Source organism: Harmonia axyridis, chromosome 6 (genome assembly GCF_914767665.1).
Source record: "Harmonia axyridis chromosome 6, icHarAxyr1.1, whole genome shotgun sequence".
Classification (NCBI taxonomy): domain Eukaryota; kingdom Metazoa; phylum Arthropoda; class Insecta; order Coleoptera; family Coccinellidae; genus Harmonia; species Harmonia axyridis.
Genome location: NC_059506.1, coordinates 5926365 through 5946994, shown reverse-complemented (window position 1 = coordinate 5946994; position 20630 = coordinate 5926365). Strand labels below are relative to the sequence as shown.

At 33.6% G+C, this 20630-nt stretch overlaps 1 protein-coding gene across 8 annotated transcripts in view; it reads left to right on the top strand.

Annotated features, from left to right (window-relative positions):
- LOC123682929 (protein alan shepard) overlaps positions 1 to 20630 on the top strand; it is a 106900-nt gene that overhangs the window by 31237 nt on the left and 55033 nt on the right. The gene's annotated exons all lie outside the window — the stretch shown is intronic.

Sequence of the window (20630 nt, the reverse complement as noted above, 5' to 3'; positions counted from 1 at the left end):
ATTAATCATCTTTAATTCTTTATTCGGCCAAATGAACTTGACTTGATAAAATCTAAATATAAAGACGACACGTTGGCTTAGCCCAAATTGTTCGCTGATTTCAATGGTACTAACCCAGAACTTCAACACGTGAAAACACCGAAATTATTCAGAATAATGTATCAATGAAAAATTCCTACTAAAAATACACACACCGGCAAAATTGGGATAACGGAGGAATTCTCTAGGAAGTTCCTATATGTAGTGCATTTTCTCTTGAATCCTTTGGGCGATAAGAGCATATATTTTTTTGAATTTTTGCTTGATTCCTTTGGACATAACTGTTTGGATTCCGTCCTCATTTACTCCTTTTTTTGTTATATACATAAGTGAACAATCAGAACACCCTGTGGAGTGATTCGTCGACAGACGAGATTGTTTAGAATCAGATGTTGCCTCAACTTTTCTGAATATTTCTTCGTTTCATTTATTGTGATATCTTATAATTTTGAGAGAAATCACAGCACATTACATGGTATATTTTTTGAACGAGAAATTAATATTTTGAAACTAAGGATTCACGGCTTGACTTGATATTCAAGCTACTTGACTTGGGCTTGACTTGAAATCAACTCAAGTTCAAGTCATTGAAACACTACTTCTTGACTTGAACTTGGGTTGATTTCAATTCAAGCCCAAGTTAAGTAGCTTGTATATCAAGTCAAGTCGTAAAGTGAAGTCAAGAGTTCAAAAATTGCATGGAAAAGTTAATTGCATTGAAAATATCAATTATCATTTTTCAGCCGATGAACAGAAATGTTAATACAATAAATAGTCGTTCATCACATTTCATGAATTGTTTTCATTGAATCAAGGAACAACTTTCATTTAATCAATGAAATGTTTATTATCATAATGTACGGTTGTACTTTGTATCAAAAATGTATTCTTGTTCATTGAAGTTGTCCGAAATAGTTAATGTAAGACTTTATAAATACATTAAATGAACAAAATTCATCTATCCAATAATTATTTCATCAAATAAATGGAATACTCATAATTAATTTTAGAATAGTGATATTGATGAACATCAGAGATTCATAATATGAACTAATAGGGGTATAAGTTGAAGCAAGAAATTTCATTATATTGATGAAAAGTACATTATATCAATTAAATCAAGTCGATGATTGCCATTCTTCAATACAACGAACCAATTATATATTTTCAGTATACTGCAACCATTCAAAATGCTGTAAATCTTTCTCGAAGTTGAGCTATGACAATAAATGAAAAGATGAAATCTTCATAAAAGTTAGGACAACATTCAAGTGTTCGTAAACATTCTGGTCTGTCAACGATTCACTCCACAGGGCGTTCCGAATAAAAAATTACTTTTCATTATTTTTTTCACCAAAAAGTAAGGTAACTGTGGACGGCATTTGTACAGATATGTTCTCGAGTAATCAAGCTTCAACACGAAAAAATATTTAACAAAACGAAAGTTTCTAACATTCCTGGTGAAATCGGAAGTTGAACGAATCTGCAGTTTTTTTCCAAGAATGCATCTTTCGCAACAAAGCTTAATTATCAAATTTCAAGGTTTTATCTCTAGTTTTTCTTCAAAATATTCTATAACCAACTTATCACTCTGTATAGGTATGAATTTGTGATCTTTGAGAGTTTCAATTCGATCGTTTCGATATTTTGCGAGTAAGTAGGTAAATGAAAATTTGAATACTAATATGATGACGAAATGATACGTTCAGAAACCAGCAAGCTGAAATATTTCGAATTATTTTAATTTTCCTCAAAATATACCTCGTTCCAGAAAAAAAAATAATGAAAAAGTCAACTAATTGCTTGAAATTTGTCACAAAAATCGGATATTACTATTTCACTTTGATCCTCATAGCTCGAAAGCACGAACCATGAATTTTAAATGATGGGAATCAATTAATCAAATTTGAATTCATTCAAATAAAGTATCAAGATTCGGTGATTTTAAGAAATGAATTTTTCACCGTTGTATACCTTCTGCCTAATAATGTCTACGTTTTTACTCAAATCCCTTACAATAATTCTATTTTTATGAATAAAACAATATCTTGTCTTTTTACCTCGTCATTGTGAGAAATTCATAGATTGTTTTTTTTTAAATGTTCAATTATCACTTGCTAAATGGTACTATCATTAACATTTTTTATGAGTTGAGATGTCTCATGAGATAAAAGAAATAATAAGCTCTCTGGTAAAATTTACATTCTTTTGTTGTAATGCGTAGCGATTGCTCTTGGATAACGGTTGAAGATTATTAAATTTTTCCACTTTATTTCCCTCTTGCAATCTCAACAAAATAATTGAATATTGTTTAATTGATAATATGAGTATTTTATGGAATATTTTTGATGAATACTCTCGAAATATGTCTCAAATGAAATAACATTGACACATAGCTATGTATTGAATAATTTCATTTGATTTCAAGGTTCTTGAATCCAATTTAGGTATTCTAAACAAGGATATATTTTTTGTTCAACTAAAGTGAGTTTATCCCAAGTGAACGTTATGATGTTTAATGTTTATAGTCAACGAAGCGATTCTGAAACTCGATTTAGCGTTGTTGTTAATGAATCAAATATTTTGTTGTAGAAGATTTAAGTATATGTTGAGCAATGTTCTGAATGTATAATTCCGGGAAGAATGATAATTTAAATAGATTATTTAATCGTAGCATAAAGAATATGAAAAATACAAATTTTGTTCAAGTGTAGAAAGAAAATTTTTGAATTCTACTTGAAACGTTTTCGCAATTTTCGTTTTCGGTAATGAAGAGATTTTTTCAATAACTTTTGTAGAAATATCGGTTGCTCTCCAACGATGTTTTGATTTTGAAGGCTTACGCTTAGAATAATATGTCAAATCTTTCAAAGTTCATGAAGAATCTTATTCTGCTATAGTTGTTAAATTCTGTTGGACAATCTATCGGACAAAATTTCCAGTTTAAATTGGTCTCTAAAAGAATAATCAATTTAATATTATATTCACATTCTTTGAGTGTTCCAAATAAACAATTACTTAGCAATGATTGTAATGTATTCATCAATAACTCTGACCAATGTATCATTTGCATTAATAGCTATACAGCTTTGGAATGTTCACAGTACATATTTTGCTCTAGATAATGTTTAATAAATACCCTCATAATACGAAAAGGGCATTGCCAAACTACTTGAAAATTACAATTGAAACTAAAATATTTTTTTTTTAGAATCATCCTTCTTTTGATTTTCTGGATTTTGTTTAAATAGATCGGTAGTGTTTTAGTTTAATTTAACCTCTCCTTCAAATAATTTGTAATGTACGAGATTTGGTATAGGTTCCACTCTTCATCAAATATTTGTAAAGGGTGTTTTTTTTAGAGCTTTGGAACTTTAAATTGCAATAAAACAACGATGGATTATTCGATTGACATGAATTTCATTTATCCGCAAGATAATCTTGTGGCATTACATTCTAAATATGATTTCTGGCATATGACCGCCACGGCTGGCTCGGATGTAGTCCAATCTGGACGTCTAATTTTCAATGACTTTTTCCAACATTTGTGGTCGTATATCGGCAATAACACGGCGAATGTTGTCTTCCAAATGGTCAAGGGTTTGTAGCTTATCCGCATAGACCAATGACTTTACATAGCCCCACAGAAAGTAGTCTAGCGGTGTTAAATCGCAAGATCTTGGAGGCCAATTCACAGGTCCAAAACGTGAAATTAGGCGGTCACCAAACGTGTATTTCAATAAATCGATTGTGGCACGAGCTATGTGACATGTTGCGACGTCTTGTTGGAACCACAGCTTCTGGACTTCATGGTTGTTCAATTCAAAAATGAAAAAGTTAGTAATCATGACTCTATACCGATCACCATTGACTGTAACGTTCTGGCCATCATCGTTTTTGAAGAAGTACGGTCCAATGATTCCACCAGCCCATAAAGCGCACCAAACAGTCAGTTTTTCTGGATGTAACGGTGTTTCGACATACACTTGAGGATTAGCTTCACTCCAAATGCGGCAGTTTTGTTTGTTGACGTAGCCATTCATCCAGCAGTGCGCTTCATCGCTAAACAAAATTCGCTTATGAAAATCGGGAACAACGGCAATCTCATTTTTGCACTATTTGCAAGCTTTGTGTAGGCGTGAGTCTATTCATGATGAATTGCCAAACCAAGCTGAGAATAAATCACTTGACAGCTGTTAAAGCGGTCGCCATCTTGAACAGTAATGCCAACTTAAAGTTATATACCTCGAAAAAAAAAACACCCTATATGTATAATGTTTTAATCTTCCGAAAATTAGATCTGTTAATCAAATCGATGAATTGTTATCGAATTGATCTCTATAAAACTATAGAATATAAAATGATGAATTTAAGATATTGTATATAATTCTACTTTGTTCGTAAATTCGATTTATATGAAATATTTCGAGTACACGGTATTATTGATATTGAATAACCACACCAATAAGTTCAGGTTCAAACCATACAAAACGATATCATTAGATACGAATCGATATAATAAGATTGGTTCTTTATCGGAGAAATATTTCGTGAGTGAGAATGAAGTAAAATAGAAAATATCAATCTTTGTGTGAAATTGGCAGCCAGAAGACGAGATCGATCGGTTTAATTGAGAATGTTTGTGTCAGTTATTTCGAGAAAACATAAAGTTCGTGTATTATTGAACATCCCGATAAACTTCATTCAATTGAATATTCAATTCGAAGATGAGTTATTCAATTATACAGTTTAGAATAAGGGTTTATGGAAAAATCGTATCTTGGCTTTGTAATAGTAAATTGAGCAAATAAACTTATTATTTATTATCATTATGTTGAAAAATTTCAGATAAATTTGTTTCGACTGATATAATAGATGTATACTGAATTTTTTTTATCACAGATTTATTTTTATAATCGTAGAATGTGTCTTTTATGCCTCATTGCTTAGAATTTGACGATGAAGGAACAAGGGCGTATAAATGGGGGGAGGTACTGGGGGTAATTAATTAATTACCCCTCCTCAAGATTTTCAAAATATAAAATTGCAGAAATCTCGCAAAGGCGAAAAAAGCAAATTTTTCCATAAAATGAACTAATAACCTTTTTACTTTTTTTCGAAATCCGCACGGAAGTTTTTATCATGTAATATGCTAATTTTGAATGCAAATCCATTGGGTGATATTTTATCTGGAAGGGTGTCTGATTCTTTCCTTCGGAACTGTCTCTTGGTAAACCGCTGGTAGTTTAGAAAAATGTAAAAAGAAATACTATACTTTTTGATTTGTTATAATTTTATCGTATCTGCTATCGATTTCGAGAAAAAAATTTCAAACAGCTCTCCAGAAATCCTCAGGAATATCCAAATTATTATAAAGATCCAGCTAGTAAGCTGTAATGAATGAAATAATTATAAGTTTTGGTACTTAATGACCCACTCTGTAGCTAAGATTAATAACGATTGGATTAACTGAAGCATCACTTAAAACTAGAACACATTAGAAACACCCTGTATCTCGAAAACAAAGAGTTTGTGGGCTCATATTCATGAGACTTTTATTCTTGAAATTATCCAAGGAATCTCTATTTTCCTCCTCCGTAACTCTAATTTAGGAACATCCAGTATAAGATAAGAACAACCGAATTGTTAATAAAAAAAATTATTTCGGGTACTTTGGTTCGAACTTCGTTATCAAACTTCTTTTTCTCACATTACAGATATGAGTAAACGTTGTCGTCTTGAAAATTTTATTCGATAGAATGAGTATACGCAATTTTTGCATGTCCCCAACATGGTTAGATTACGTTGTGGGATTGTGATATTTTCAAATCCACAATTTTACTATATCGTTATGAATGTATGTTATATTGAATGAAATATATTTATTTGATTGATTCCTGATTGAATATGCAAATTTGAATTTTTGAAATCCGATATTTATCCTAATAGTCGAATTTATAGTATGCGTAATATTTATTATTTTCTGTATCTACCTGATGAAATCCAAGGTTTGGCAACTTTTGCTCTCCTAGTGTCATCGGTTGTTTCACGTCGTTTGACGCGCTTGTAGTTTGTTTTCTGAATTTCTGTTATATTAAGGTGTTTATTTCCTTATATTTTGAGTTAATATCAAACGTTGATTCACTATGGGACATAAAAAGTGCGTTCTTCGTGGAGAAACTCGCGAATTGAGTGAAATATCGTATCACAGATGTGTTTTCATTTCCGCGCGCTTCATGTCAAATTTGATAGTTCATGTTGAGGACAAAATTTGCTTATCGAAAACGACATATCCTCCCTCTATCTGTGTTTGTTACTCTGTGAAAATAGAATAATATTCAAGATTCCTCAATCGCTTTCAATTGAAAACTCATTGGATTCGAAATATTCTTCGAGATAGTAGAAAATAATAAGCCATTGTGTAAAATTCGCGGTGTTTTTGCGAAACTTCAATTCAATTAGTAATGGAGTTTCCTGGATTAGCATGAAATGATAAACTCTATAACGTATTAACCGTACTCGTTTGTTCTGCATAAATAATAAAATCTCCAGATGATTGATTGGCAACTACCACGTCGGTGATTCATCCGGAGTAGCGATAATTAAAAATTTCAAAGCCGCCTAGCATCGGGAAAACTTTCGAAACCGCATGCACAGCGATAACGTTCCGACCGATACGTGATCAAATTAGCCATTATACAATTATGATGTTGGTGTAATTGAACGGCCATTATCCCCTTAGTAAATTATATCTGGTTCGTTCTGCCGATTTCTATAATATTCCCTTTTGGTTGATTATTTTCAATTCTGTCCGAGAACGTACCGGGAATTGGCCATTAGAAAAAACGGGAAGATTTCGATCGCTCGTCATTCATGCGTCGATTGCTCCCTTAGAGTAATAAACATAGATACAGGGAGCATATGTCACTTTCAGTAAGCAAACTTTGTCCCCAACATGAACCATCAAAGGACCCCGCACGTTTTCTATGGGAAATGGCTTTCCGTGAATTTGGCTGAATTTTTGATATGTTTTAGTTCTTGATAAACTGATCAGAAGTGTCCATAGCCACAAAGCTCAAAAATGGACAGTTTTCGAGATATGGAGCTTTGAAAATGGATTTTTTGCTCATCATTCGGGGAGCTTTCATTTCTGGTTGGGATGGAATTTGGATGTTCGGCGGCCAGAACCAATACCTCCTAGACTACTTCTAGGAGGTATTGCCAGAACCCGACTGAGAAATGATCTTCCTTGGTTATATCATCGATAATTTTTTATACTCTGCTCCACATTGGCTATGAAATGAGATACAAAATCCAAGATCTTCCATACATCTTTTCATGCCACAAGATAACGCCAGAATAATTCACATGACCGAAAAATGACATTTTGTGAGATTTTTTTAAGAGAGACCATAATAACTGAATCCTCATATACATGATGTCCAATAATATCAAATATGTTAGCCAAAATGTTCATAACCAGGCACCGCGAGCTGTAATGGGGGAAAATGGGAAAATCATAATCATATATCCTCAGGGATACAGGCGCGGATCCAGGACCCACTTTTGGGGGGGGAACTTTTCGATACTTCCGCCATTTTGGGACGTCATTTTTTTGCCGTTTATTAATATGGGTTTTCAAAAAATGTATTGAAGATGAAATGAATAGAATAAAAAATGTCCCCATACATTTACTTGTATTTTCAAATTATACACTGTGTCCGTAAAGTATGGAACAAATTCATTTTTAGCTAAACAGACCATTTTAAGAAATAATCGTGAAACAAGTCGATTTTTTATTTTAATTTACTGTATTTTGAAATAATAATCTAATATACAGGGTTAATTACTTTCGAGTAATGACGTCACCGTCATTTTTTTCAAATGGAACACCCCCATTTTGTCTCAATTTTCCGATTACTCTAGCTGGGCTGATTCCAAAAATGTATCACATTTTGATTCCAATTGGTACAGGATGGACAAAAATACATAGTTTTGTATTCCAAAACTGTATCACATATTGATTTCAATTGGTACAGGACCAATTGGAATCAACATGTGATACATTTTTGGAATCAGCTCAGATAAAGTAATCGGAACATTGAGACGAAATGGGGGTGTTCCATTTAAAAAAAATGACAGTGACGTCATTACTCGAAAGTGATTCACCTTGTATATTAGATTATCATTTTAAAATACGGTAAATTAAATTAAAAAATCGACGTGTTTCACGATTATTTCTTGAAATGGTCTGTTTAGCTAAAAATGAATTTGTTCCATACTTTACGGACACAGTGTATAAAGTAACAAAGTGTATTAGTTTTTTGACATTTTCTATGTCACTTGTGTTCAGTAGATTATGTCATTTAATCATAGAAAGATACAAGCTTTTACTTCAAAATGGACCACTTGAAATGACACTAGGTTCACTCTCTGTTTTCCAGATTTGGAGTTTGATTTTTTCAAGTTTTTTCTCATAGCACCTGTGCTTTACAAGATATTTAACTTGAATTTGGCATATATATTCTAATTTAAAGTTTTCATCATGTGATACGAGTATACTAATTTTGAATACAAATCTACAGGGTGATAGTTTTTCTGGAACAGTGCCCGCTCTTTTCCTCCAGAACTTTTTTTTGGAAGACTACAGGTAGTTTAGAAAAATGTTAAAAGAAACTTTGATCGAGTACTACACTTTTTGGATTCTTGTAGTTCTGTCCTATCTGCTACTGATTTCTAGAAAAAAATTTCAAACTATTCTCTAGTACCTAATACTCAGAAAAAGCCAACTTATAACGAAGATCCAGTTAATAAGCTATGATGAATAAATTTTATTATAATTTTTGATACTTATTTACCGCATCTGTAGCGAAGATGAAGAAAGATTTGATAAACTGGTATAATCATCACAAAAAAATAGATTACAAGACTTACAAGAAACACTCTGTATCTCGAAAACAAAGCGTTAACGGGCCCATATTTATTGGCCTTTCTTATTATCCAAGGAATCTCTCATATTCCTTTATACCTCCAATTTTAGCAATCCATTCCTATGATTATTCAACAAAGCTAAATATTTCTCATGATAAACAAAATAGGAAATATATTGGCAAGTAGGCCTGCTTTTATTGAAGATCATATTTCAGGTCCTTTTTTCCAAAGTACTAACAAAGAGGAAATATTTCGCATGCACGTGTTATTATTCTTTCATAATTGTCTTTTTTTATTGCCATCCGTTCCAAAAGACTGCATCGTAGGTAAACCTCGTATTGAGTAGGTAACTCAAAACATCATTACACCCGAATAAGAGGAATAGATAATGTTAAGGGTAGGCGGAGGGCCTCGACCCGATATAAAATAAATATTCAACGTCTTGTTATGTTTCATGTGATAAGTAAAAAAAAATCACTCAGGAATTGTTTTGTTGATGGAATTCTGAAAATTACAGGCTGCCAATAATCATGGCCCCGGGGAAAATCACACTCGCCCCCTCCTCTCTCGACGAACTAAAAGGCTAGCGTAAGGCGGATAAACTAATTTTTTATTGCAGATTTAGATTCAACGTGATTTGAAATGCAAAAAGCCAAAGTTTGAGGTATGATTTTAATAAAAATTTGTTCGATTCCAGATGTTACTACAGCACCATGTCAAAAATTGTTGCATTGGTAGAATTATATTCATTTAATATTAGTTGAATACCAATAAAATATTTTGATCTTTACCATTATACAAACAGAGGTTTATATTCATATTGGGCAGGTGAACAAAAATAAGAACCTCAAAGCCTTGTTGAGACTAAATTTTTCCTAGTACAATACAACAATTATATTTTGGGGTCACAAAAAAATTTCACAATATACAAATTAATAAATAGAACACAACTGCTTATTCTGGTCGTCTACACTCGTAGTAGGTATTCATATATTTTTCCCTTTCCCTCTTCTTGGGGTTCATAATTCTGATTGGTGAATTGAAATTAAAAACAATTGCTGAAATATCAGAGATAACGCACGAAGATCTATACCCATCAAAGAAGCCACACTTCACACAAAAATAGATGGTTTGTCAAAGAGATACCGACAAGATTTATGAAGCGCAAAAAAACTCTTGGAAATCGGGGTAAGCAGACAAGCAGAGAATCACATGCCGACGCGCGACAGTAATATTTATGACCCAATTGCGGCATCTTTGAACGTGTACGTGTTTATTGCGGAACGTTTGAACCTATATATTGGTCCATATTCATATTATTTCTAACCTTATTGCATTTCCATTCCGTATCCGTACTTTCAACATCTTTGTTTCAGAAATTGCGTCAAATTACATTTTTGCTTGATCTTGTAATTATTTGAGCCTTAGTATGTCAAATTCTAGACGGGCCGGCAAATTTTAAGAGGTGCCCGGGCCATTTGGGGGGGGAACGTTCCCCCAGTTCCCCCCCCCCGTGGATCCGCGCCTGCAGGAATAACAATTGTGATCACTATTGATGTCATTTACATATGATATGTGATTTGTTTCTCACAAATCTCGATAATCTGGTAATGGGGTGCCAAGACATTTTCCTCAGAATGTCTCGAAATTGATGATAGCATCTCACAGACAAACGAATTCGTGAAAATGTATGTAGTTTTGATACAATATAGTACTATCCGGGTAGAATATAGAAGCCCAAGTGTTGGAAGCTAACTATGAATGGAACTTCCTTTGACATGAAGCTCTCGGAAATAAAAACATATTAGTGATATGATATTTTACTCAATTCGCAAGTTTCTCCACGAAGAACGCACTTCTTATGTCCCATAGTGAATCAATGTTTCATATTCACACAAAATATATTGAAATAAATACCTAAATATATCAGAAAACAAACAACGTGTAATAACCGATGACACTAGGAGAGCAAAAGTTGCCAAACCTTGGATTTCAGCAGGTAGATTCAGAAAATAATAATTCTGCGTACTATAAATTCGACAATTAGGAGAAATATCGTATACCAAATATTCAAATTTGCATATTTAATCGGGAATTACTCAAATAAATATATTTCAATCAATATATTATAGGTACATTCATAACGATATAGTAAAATTTATAGATTTGAAAATATATCACAATCCGACAACGTAATCTAACCATGTTGGGGACATGTAAAAATTGCTTATACCTCCTCTATTTCTATCTCTGTTTATTACTCTATTATTTCTCCCTTGAAAATCACATTACCGTAAATAGGTACATATGTGGTCTTCAAGGATGCAATTGCCGCTTGAATGAAGAGCGCTTAAAACTTCACGTCAGTGCTTTCCTCATTTTATTTCCTCGATATCCTGTTTGAATTTTCTATGGTTCTTATGGAACGAAATTGTGCATAAAGCTTGGAATTGTTATTTTACATTTTACTGGCAAAATCTTAACTCGCTGGAATCTGCTGTTATTGGAATATTAGGTTTATTTTCCGATATTATGCTTGAATTTTCTATGGTTCTTTTCTTGTAATACGAAATTTTGCATGAAGCTTGGAATTGTTATTTTATATTTACTGGCAAAATCTTAACTCGGTGAAATCAGCTCTCATTTAAATACATATTTGTTTTTTTTTTTTCGATATTCTGTTTGATTTGCCTTCTTATGATGCTATCACCACTAAATTTTGCACGAAGTTGTAAATGCTTATTCTATATTTGCATGGAAAATATCAATCTGATCGGATTATTTATCACGATAATATAGAGTTTTTTTCTCTAATTCTATAGCAAATCCGTTTTATCTGCCATAGTAGAACAATATCGTGCAGTAATATCTCACTTTCACACAGATTTCATGTTTATATTTCATTATAATTTGTGGGTTCTTGAAACACTTCTGTCTGGGTGTGGATTTATCCATTATCTGTCAAATTTGTGACACAGGAAACAGTTCTTGACTTCTGGCAGGTCTGCCAATTATTTTATTATTATAATTATTATAACAATAGAGAAGGGGAGGCCGAAGCCTATAACCCCACAAAAACTAAACAGAAATTTCATGTATGAGATACATTAAAAAATATCGTGAAAACACAAGAAGTTGAAAAAAAAAATCAAAACAAATTATGAAAAAGAAATTAGGAAAAAAAGAGTTCATCAAGCTGGTTCGTGAAGCTATTGACACTTGGAGCGCATTAATTTATTATTTCTTCGTATTAAAATATCAAAAATCGAAAAAAAATACAGTTTACACAATAAACAGAAATACCGGATCACTCGAACGTTACTACACAATGTGAATCTACAAAATGAAAAATTTGTGGAGTTGTGATGATTCAATAGTCTATTTTAGCATTAATCCCCGTATATGATTTCATGAATCTCTAGATAGAATGAGAGATAAAAAATATATATTTTCTGAAGAAGTAAAAACGTTAATTCACAAAATTAAAAAACTTCGAATGGTTTTACGAAACCGTTTGAAATATTCTCACATCGCTTATTCTTACCCCTAATGGCCTTGAATTTAAAAATTTGATTTGGTGTACGGTACTACTAGCTTTGTTTCTATGTGGCTTCCAAATTATCTCAAGATCATAGTTATACTTTTTAATGACTTGTATCACAAGATACAGGAAATAATGAACCGTTGTATAAAATTTCCGGAGGGTTAGGATTTTTTATATCTAACGACTTCGGAGGTTCATTATTGAGAATAATGAACCAATTAATTTAGAATCGAAGAAAAACTCTATCCAACCCTATCATTAGTTATCGTCTGAATCTTCTCATGAAAATATTCTGTAATTTCGATCGCCTTCTTTCTATGGAGAGTTTCATTTCGTGCCCTTTTAGGTATATTTGTGAGCTTCGAGTGAATATTTCATTCTAACTAGCGATTTGACCAGTTGGTCTTGATAAAGCAGTGTAAATTTTGTATAGGAGTATTTTTTCCTTCTATCTCATAATAATAATAAAGTTCACAATTCTTAATCATGAGTTGTGAAATTATGAACACGAAGACTCAACGGTAAAAGCACTGCAAGTTTTACATAGTGCTTTATTGTTTCTTTTTATCTTGAGATGGTACACACAGATGGATGATGATTTTAAAACCACGATGTGGCATCAAATGCTCCAAGTCCCTCTCAAGCAGATATATGTACTTGCAATCGAAAGATGTTTGGAAATGAACCTAGTAAGAAATTATCAGAAATCTGATATAGCGATACATTCTGACAATCAGCTTACAATCAGAGCATTCATCTCACATGGTGTTGGAGGGCCGAAGAAAACTCAACAAAATAAGCAAGAAAATAACAAGATCTGTCGATCTTGTTTGATAACATTGATTTAAATTGTGTTAATTCTTATCGACTATCACGTGACTGCGAACGCCAATCAGGGCAGTTTGACGTCATAGCACTGAAACTTTTGGAACGCAGACAAACTAAAAACTAATTTTATCTAAAACTAGTTTATCTATGGTTTAGAACGTCAGATGATATAATCAAACTGATATTAGTTCAGTTTGATAGACCGTTAGGACGTGGTGACCATAGATAAATTAGTTAATTTGTCTTTGGTGGTGACTCTATTATGCAGTGCCGTCACCATAATACCATGACAGAATGGAGGGAATTTTGAAAACTTTTTTCATTTAGGAATTTTTTATTGGTACTTTCTATATTTTTCCATGAAAATATTTTTTTTCGTGTCTATATAGGGCTTATCTACAAATTAAAAGCAATTTCAAAATATAGGCAACATCCCTATTCAGTAAAAATCTGACCAGGAGTTCCGTTTGTTTTCCTGTTTATTTAAAAACTGCACATTCGTTAAAATGAAAATTTGCATTTGGATGTGACGTAACAATTTCAAGCTTCGTTCAAGTTGATCGCGTTACCAGAACTAGAGATAATCCAAGAAATTCGGAGTTGATATAAAATAATTTCAAACTTCATTTCAAATTTCGCGTTTTTCGCCTGAGCAACGTCATAAAAAATTCGGGCAGAAAATAAAATAAATGAAAAAAGCACTGAAGCCAGGAGCTTTTGACCGCTTGTTCATTAACGGATGAGTTGCACTCTCGGATATACCAATATGCCATTGTGTGATCTTCGAGGATGCATGAATGACGATAAAGAGATATCTCACATAAGAGCTTTGCTAATTTTATTTTTAAAGTTAATTTTTGTAGGCTACACATTATGAAACGTTAACTATGGTTTAAATTTTTGAAATACACAATAAATAAGAATAATAGTAATTAGAAATAACCTCTGAGTAATAAACATAGATAGAGGGAGCATATTATGTCATTTTGAGTAAGCAAATTTTGTCCCAAACATGAACTATCAAATTTGACATAAGGATCGCGGAAATGATAACATATCAGTGATACGATATTTCACTCAATTCGTGAGTTTCACCACAAAGAACGCACTTCTTATGTCCCATAGTGAACCAATGTTTCGAACAAACTCGAAATATATTGAAATAAATATATAAATACATCAGAAATTCAGAAAACAAACTTCAAGCGCGCCAAAAGACGTGAAACAAACGATGACACTAGGAGAGTAAAAGTTGCCATACCTTGGATTTCAGCAGGTAGATACAGAAAATAATAAATATTCTGCTTATTATAAACTGGACAATTAGGAAAAATATCGGATTCCAAATATTCAAATTTGCATATTGAATCGGGAATCACTCAAATAAATACATTTAATTCAATATAATATACATTCATAACGATATAGTAAAATTATGAATTTGAAAATATATAAGAATCCGACAACGTAATCTAACCATGTTGAGGAGATGTAAACATTGCGTATTCTCCCTCTATATGTTTATTACTCTATGGAAATAACAAACCAAAAAGGAATAAATTGAAATGGTGCCAGTGATCCTGGGAAATTTATCCTTGACAATACGCATCAAAATAGACCTGGAAAAGTGGTGTATGTAACAAGGCGTATAATTTGAATTAACACGAATCAAGAAGCGCTGGGCGGTATCAGTACCTGGATGGGCGACCACTCTGTTCAACAAACCCGACCCTCTCAATGAATAACCGAGAGATTTGGAATTTTTTCGGGTTTCAATTCGAGCTCGCAAAGGCTGTCGACTTCACGTTAGGGAGCGTTAACATCCTTTCGGACGTCTAGTTTCTTCTTGCCACGGTGAAAAATGCAAAGACGGTCGCCGGACCGCACATAGAAAACTGTTATTCGGTAGGTGTGCGGAATGGTCGGTCGGGTGTTGTGTGTAACGTTGCAATATATATTCGCTTCCCAAAACGATTTAAAGCGGAGCCGACCAACTAACTCTCCACGGGTGTATTGAACTTTCAAGGATGCGGCACGTCTGCGACGATAAAAATTCAAATCGGATTCTATGCTGTTCATTCACGTTCTCGATTCGGCGGCCAACGGCAGCAGGTGGAAGACCCGGGAAGGTTGCCAAGGTCAAGCTCTCACTAGAGGATTTTCTAAGAAAACAAACAAGTCTTCCCAAGTCGCCCGAGAGTGCAGTTAGGATTCGGATCCGCGAGACACGTCACCTGCTGCCTGCCTGCGCGCCTCGGATTTCGAACTTTCTTCTTCTTCCTCCTCGACGCGGGAATGCGGAGTCGGACGGAAGAGAAAAAAACGACTGTTGTTGTTTAGTCTGCAGGCGATAGATTGTCGAAAGCATTTTTGCACATCCGGCAATTCGTCGTTTCGAAAAGTTGTCGTTTTATTTTTATGAATGGCTTTCCTTAATTGGGGGTACAAGGTACAAAGGAAAATGAGATATTCCGTGGGTAATTTTGAGAAAAAATTACTATGAACATGGGGCCAGCGAACGCTTTGTTGTCGAGATACAGAGTGTTTCTTGTAGTCCTACTTTTTTATGAGATTATACAAGTTTATCGAATCTTTATTAATCTACGTTATAGTTCGGGTATAGTTATTTATAATACAAGTGCAGAAGGCATTGATATTCTTCCACGAGTTCAAAATTCAAAAACGAGCCACGAAGTGGCGAGTTTTGGAATGAACGAGTGGTAGAATGAGCCTTCTGTACGAGTATTATACATTATTTTCTCTAATTCATTGCATTTTCATTGAAATTAATGAAATATTTCCATAAATATAATTTAGTGATTTTTGCATTGAAAAATGTTGGTTGGCAGAACTGATTTCTTTAAGGCAATTTGATGAATTGACAGATAAAGCCGTAGCGGAAAGTTCGGAGTGCCAACATAGAATAATAAAATATAACCATGAAAACTGTGCGTTTCTGATATATTCTCGCACGATTTTGTTCTACAAGATGTGGAAGAATGAACGGAATAACCACAGAATTAGAGAATAGTTATTTATAATACAAGTGCAGAAGGCATTGATATTCTTCCACGAGTTCAAAATTCAAAAACGAGCCACGAAGTGGTGAGTTTTGGAATGAACGAGTGGTAGAATGAGCCTTCTGTACGAATATTAAACATTATTTTCTCTAATTCATTGCATTTTCATTGAAATTAATGAAATATTTCCATAAATATAATTTAGTGATTTTTGCATTGAAAAATGTTGGTTGGCAGAACTGATTTCTTTAAGGCAAATTGATGAATTGACAGATAAAGCCGTGGCGGAAAGTTCGGAGTACCAACATAGAATAATAAAATATAACCATGAAAACTGTGCGTTTCTGATATATTCTCGCACGATTTTGTTCTACAAGATGTGGAAGAATGAACGGAATAACCACAGAATTAGAGAAAATAAGTACCACAACTTATAATAGGGATGTTGCGTCAAATAATAAAATCAAATTAATTTAGGATTCCCACATTAAAGGCCGTTTTTTAAATACTAAAATAGCATTCTCATTATCTCATTTCTTGAATTCAATTCAATAAAATTGATTTAAATTGTGTTAATTCTTATCGACAAGCATGTGACTGCGAACGCCAATCGGGGCAATTTGACGTCATAGCACTGAAACGTTTAGAACATTGACAAACTTATCTTATCTACAACTAGTTTATCTATGGTTTAGAACGTCAGATTATATAATCAAACTAAGATGTCTAAAAACATGGTGTATGCACTCGTCAATTTTTGAATGGAATGACATTCGACGAAATTGAAAATATTAGTTTTATTTCGTGGTGGCTCCGACTTGACTGTCAATATCAGCTGATATTAGTTCAGTTTGACAGACCGTGCGGATCATAGATAAACTAGTTAGTTTGTCTATGGTGGTGACCCTTTTATGCAGTGACGTCACCATAATACCGTGACAGAATGGAGCGTTTCAGCAGGAATTTTGAAAACTTTTTTATTCGCGTATTTTTTATTGTTATTTTCTATATTTTTCTATGAAAATATTTTCTTTCGTGTTTATATAGGGGCTTATCTACAAATTAAAAGCAATTTCAAAAATATAGGCAACATCCCTATTAATTTATGCATCGCAGCTCAATTACTGGATCTTATAATCATTTGGTTTTTCCTGAGGATTACGAGAAAATTGTTTGAAATTTTTTTCTCGAAATCGGTAGCAGATATGATGAAACTCAAGAAACCAAAAAAACCACCGAAAAAATTTTCCGGGGGAAAGAAGAAGTTCCAGGAAAAATATCACACTGTAGATTTGCATTCAAAATTAGTATATCACAAGATAAAAACTTCGAATTGGAATATCTATGCTTAATTTGAAGGCCCCAAGATTATAGGACTTTTTTTTTGTTTTTTTTTTGTTTGTACACCTATTTCAGAACGTATGTTAACCAAAGGTTTTCCGATGAAAGTTTCATTTTGATGAAAAAAAAAATATATATTGAGAGAAATTAATGGACCAATTTGCACATTTGCGGATGTATGTATGTCCTCGATAACTTCTTGCACCGATTGTGGAGCACTGACATATGCCTTATCAATCAAATGGCCCCAAAGAAAAAAGCCTAACACCCAGTTGCAGGAACGTTCTTTAAAATTTAATGCTAGCATTGAAATTTTAATTCTCCAGTAGGTAGAGTCTATTTGCTATCTGCATCTGTTTAATGTAGGATCAAAATTTTAATGCGGCATTGAATTTTAATATATGTTCCAGCACTGGGTGTAAAGATGAATTTTGATCAATGGGCGTATCAAGCGAGAGGCAGACGGAGACACATGCCTCTGTCCCCTCGGAAGCAAAAAAATGATCGCAATTTAATTTTGTCGCTGGAATTATTAGAATTTTTGAAATAACTATTTCAATAATGAAAAAAAAATACTATATTGATCCACCTACAAGGTAGATTAATGAACAACATCGATCTACCTACGAGGTAGATGTGTGGGCAACATTGATCTACCGACAAGGTAGATCTGTGGGCAACATTGATCTACTTACAAGGTAGATCTGTAGACAACATTGATCTACCTACGAGGTAGATCTATGGAATATATTGATCTACCTACAAGGTAGATCTATGGGTTCACTAGTAGTATATTCTAAAACAAGTTGCAGAATGGGCTCCTATTCAAAACGCATGCAAAATTCGAAAACAAGCGACGAAGCAGTGAGTTTTCGAACGCAAGAGTGTTGGAATTGCCTTCTGCAACGAGTATTAGACAATATCGTCTCTATTTCAGTCAAGTTTACTGAAATATTGTCGAAAATGGAATTGAAAATGAAAATATTGCATTCAAAGTTCACAAACCTAAAGCACTTTTAGGTCGGGCAATACGAAAATTGAGCTGTTGAGACAATCTAATGATGTGAATGAAAAATCGAAACCATCTGCATCGCTCAAGGACAACTGACGATACTGCTTGTAGATTGTAAAGTTGAAGAAAACCCAGGTCTGTTCATTCATCATAGACCTTGGGAATTAGGTCGGAATTGGAAGAAATTGATGTGGATGACGTTTATTATCAACAAGACGGAGCTACGTGCCATATAAGCCACACAAAAATCGAAATTTTGCAAGAAAAGTTTCCTGTTTAGATCTTAGGAATTAAGACGGAATTAGAAGATATTGTTGTGGATGACGTTTATTATCAACAAGGCGGAGCTACGTGCCATATAGGCCACACAACAATCGAAATTTTGCAAGAAAAGTTTACTTTTCGTGTTATTTCTCGAAGTGGTGATCACAATTGGCTATCGAGATCTTGTGATTTAACAACTCTAGACTTTTTTCTTCGAATGGAATTCGTGAAGCTATCGAGGACATACAGCCACAATAGTGCGAATTGAAATCCCATGAAGAGGATGTGGTGCTACAACTGTAGCCGTGGCGGTCATTTGGCTGATATCGTTCTCCATCATTGATGGCATTCCTTCCTCTTTACGATGAAATAAACATTCATTGATTTCTCTCAAGAAGGGCCTACACCGTTTCAGCTTAGTTTAAAAAAACCTATATTTTACGCTAGATACCATCGATTTATATGAGGTTTTTACTATTATTTATTTTAAAGAGTTCCTAATTGCGGAAAGTCCCTTTTTATTAATTTTTGGAATGAAAAAAAAAGAATTGAATGAATATTTTATTGAATAATAAATACAAGCATGATATAACTTTCCGCACAAACACTTAGTTTTTTATGAATTTTCACATAAAAATATTATACAAAAAGTCTTGTCAAAGGCTGAAAGAACAGATCTTCTAAAATTAAAATTAAAGACGTGAAAATGTATTTTTGAATTCTTGCATGTGACAGCAAATGACGGTAAATCAGAGGAACATTGCTTCACTCATCTTGAAAAGTTGTGTGATATCAAAAATGATGAGGTGAGAGGGGCAGATCATGAGAATGCCACTTGGTATGAATCCCTCTTAATATATATTTGTTTTTTTTAAGACCAAAATAAAACCTCTTATTGGAAAATCATTTACTATCTGAGTATTCACAGAGTAAAAAGAGTGATAAAAATAGTACTGAGTGATTCAAATTTGCATAGTTTTTCCATTAGAAAAAAAAAGAATTACCGCATACTCTCGGCGGCGCACCTTACGTGAAACGAGCGGTATACAGAAGAATTCGACGGTACTATCCGGCGACAGAGAAGAAATGAGACATCAACACACATGTGATAGTACTGTCGTGTGTTCGCATTCCTAACTCTTCGGCCTAAGAAGAAGTAAGTGACCTCGACTAACCTAGATCCGAGTTTGCGATTCTTCGTCCTCCTGGCATTGAGGCGCATTCTTCCACGGCTATGCATTCCTCAGGAATTCGTTTCTTCCGTTAAGCTCGCCATCGGCGACCGGATTTCTCCGTCGAATAGACGTTACAGTTACGTATATGACGTTTCGAGATGTTGAGACGACGGTATTGATTGATCGTTAGCTGATATCGGAATTGGACGTTCTGAATTTTGTTCGATCGTGGAGTTCCGTCGTTGGATTGGTTAATAAGATTGAAGGTTAGGTCTTACAATTTTAAAATGGAAAAATATCTATTTAGATCCTGCTATTTAACAGGATATTGCTGAATTATCATACCGCGAGAAAAACAAGGAACATTTTTCCAACTAGGCTGCAAGGTTTTCCTGAAAACTGTTTCAATTTTGGTGTTTTTCACACCATTTCAATGTACGAAAATAAATAACATAATTCCCAATTCATAACTATTT